Raw genomic sequence first — 3,426 nt, 5'->3', positions numbered from 1 at the left:
GCCGCGTTTCTGCTTGTAATTAGGCGAGGAGTGAGGAGCTCTTCTTCTAGCGGTCGCCGCTCGGAGGAGGCTGCTCACGGCGCTTCGTCGCCCCCTGCTGGCGACAAGGCGACAACGCGTTTCCCAGTCAAACTGCTGATACTGGCCTCACGTCAGGGTGGGGACGTGTCTCCAGGAAATTGGTGCTTCACAGTTGTAAATGAATAATAATTAATTAATTACCTTCAGGTAGAAGGTATAGATCATTTAAGACAGTGTTTTTCAACCACTGTGCCGTGGCACACTAGTGTGTCGTGGGAGATCATCAGTTGTGCCATGAGAAATGATCCAGTTTCACCTAATTAGTCTGAAAAGCAGCTCTGTGTTCATTTAACAGGCCTCGGCCCAGGTGAAAGATCATAAAATTCCTTTTTCTTGTGTTTATTTGATTTCTTATCAAGACATTTTGACAAGACGGACTTTATATTAATACTATAGGATTTAGAAAACTATTTGTGGTGTGGCTTGAGATTTTTCCAGTGGGAAAAAGTGTACCTTGTCTCAAAAAAGGTTGAAAAACAGTTTTTACCCAACGGCAGTCATATTTAAAATACGGCCAATCATAGATGATTGAGCTGGGGCAGCAGACGGTACACCGTTGCGTTTTTTGTGTATTTTATTTATTATCTGTTTATATGATGTTTTATTTAATGAATGAGGCATCAACTGAAACGGCACACTAAATTTTATTGTATTTGTTGCAATGACAAAGTTTATTCTATTCTCTAATAAATAAATAAATAAAATAAGTCTTCTGTGGGAGGCCCAAAACTTTGGAACAATCTCCCTTTGCACATACGAGCTGCGACTTTTGTTGACAGTTTTAAGTCTTTGCTTAAAACATATTTCTTTCCACAAGCGTTCAACTCAGGCTAACAGACTCTTTATTAACTTAAGACCGAATTGTTCACTGATTTTTAAATCCGTGGTTGCAATAGTGTATTACTGTACTATTTTCTGTGTGTGTTCTTTTACATTGTTCAGCACTTTGAGAGCAGTGTTACTGTTTGGAAATGTGCTTTTACAATAAAGCTGACCTTGACCTAATATTGGAAAATAAATCAATAAATAAATAAGTCTAATAAATATTAGACTTCAGGTCAGGGCCGGATTAAAAGTACACAGGCCCCTGGGCCCAGAGTATTCAAGGGGCCCCTTTCCCCACCCCAACATTGTAAAAATTGTGAATGATACACTGTGAAACGGCGTATCTAACATCTCTCAGCTAATTGCAACACACTGGACACTGTGGTGTAACTATCTGGCTTTTATGTACATTTTGTTTCATGTCCAAACTGCTGCTATATGCCCTACATGGGCCCCAAGTGGACGTGGACCCCTGGGCCTGTGCCCATAATGCCGATTGGATAATCCAGCCTTGCTTCAGGTACAACTGGAGCTGCTGGATTTCAGGAGATCTTCAACACCAAGCCAACCAGTCTACATTAATGAGATGCACAGTCCTACTGGGGGTGGTTCTGGACCAAAAACCCGGGTCCAGGCTGCTCAAGGTCCATAAATGTCTCGTTATTTTACCACAGTGTCACTACAAGTGTGCTCTCTACGCTGTTGTCTGCTGGGGGAGTTCTACAAAGACTGCAGGGGTCTGGTAAACTGGTTTTTAAAAAGCCAGTTCAGTGCTGGGTAGGGCAGCTTCAGTAAAAGGCTGCAGGACGTGTCCTTTTAGACTATTTAACAGTGACTGCTAGCATATCCCTCAGAAATCACAGTCCCCCCTATATTTCATTTAATTTGATGACAAAAGGAAATTTCTTTTATATCGCTTACATCGTTACTCCCCCCCCCCCGTGTCTTGTTCAGCATTTAAGCAGCAGAATGATGATCTGGATGCTGTTCTGCTGAGCAAATTTACTTTGCCAAGGAGAGCATTACAGTAACATGAGGAGCATTACAGTATGATAATCCCCTTGATTTTCTGGATTCTTATTTTCTTTATTTTGTATAATTGTAAGTTTCTACTGCTTGACCAAACCGGAGAAGATCGACAGAAAGACAAAGGGAGAGAGAAAGAGAACACCTCAGAGAGAGAAGAGAGATAGAGAAATAAAGAAAAAACAACCATATGCACATACACCCATACACATTCACCTATACAAACACATGTACGTACACATTCACACACATATAGACAAACAGGCCAATCTTAGATTCCTATTCCCCCTGCGGAGGACTAGACTATCAAGTGTCAGGAGCTCCAAAAACTATCAGGTTAAATGTAAATAAGAGACAAACTAGCTGCTGTTAGTGGATAAACCTGCAGACGACTCAGTGACTGTGTCACATGCAGAACATACAGAGTGGAACGTGTTCAGAGAAGAGTGATCGTGCCAATATGCCATACATCATTACTTTTTAACTACTTATCTTACTGTAAATGCACATGTTTGGCTCAAAATAAAGTATCCACCTGAACCAATAGGTGAGAGTCAGGTTATTTTACCACAGCTGTTGCACTGAGTAGCTTTTCTTTTCTTTAACACGTGGAAAAACATATCCGGAGGTCGTAGGCAAGGTCAGATTATCCAATGGGAATTATGGGCACAGGCCCAGGGCCCCACGTAGGCCATACACCAGCAGTTTGGACATGAAACAAAATGTACATAAAGCCAGATAGTTACATCACAGTGTGTTGCTACTGGTACCATTGGCTGAGAGATGTTCAAAATGTCAATTCACAGAGTATCATTCACAATTTTCACCATGTTGCGGTGGGAAACGGGGGCCCCTGGGACACTCTGGGCCCAGGGGCCTCTGCACTTTTAATCCAGCCCTGGTTATGAGAAAGATGAACGTCTGTTTATGAAGGATCGTGTCATTGGTATCAGAGAAACAAGATGATGAAACGACTAAAACTGGACTAAGAACAGCGAGTTGCATTAGTAAAAACTGGAGGGATGGTGGGGAACCATCGTATTCGAGGAAGAAATATGGTCGGTGATCACATCAACGATGAAATCAGATGGAAGAAAAACAGTAGTAGACCTCAGAACTGTTGAATAGTGAAAGTAAGAACCTTTCCTCATGAACAATGTGAAGGAACTGAAGGGACCGGACAGCCGTGGAGCCAGAAGAAAAACCACTGATCAGTGAGGAGAACCAGAGAAAAAGGCTTCAGTTTGCTGGGAGCATAAAGACTCTGGATCAGTGGAAGGTCTGGTCTGATGAGTCCAGATTGATGGGAGCATCAAAACGAGGCAGATGAAGTGATGCAGACGTCCTATGGGGGCAGTCTATGATCTGGTCCAGGTCTAGGTTCAGCCACATTATGTGTCCAGTGAGCTCAGCTGACGACCTGAATGTTCAGAATGAGCTCCATCTTCCCTGGTGGCCATATTCCAAGACGGCGTTGGGATTCCTGGCGCTCAC

Source organism: Telmatherina bonti (assembly GCF_933228915.1).
Source record: "Telmatherina bonti genome assembly, chromosome: 2".
Classification (NCBI taxonomy): Eukaryota; Metazoa; Chordata; class Actinopteri; order Atheriniformes; family Telmatherinidae; genus Telmatherina; species Telmatherina bonti.
This window is presented reverse-complemented; position numbering follows the sequence as displayed.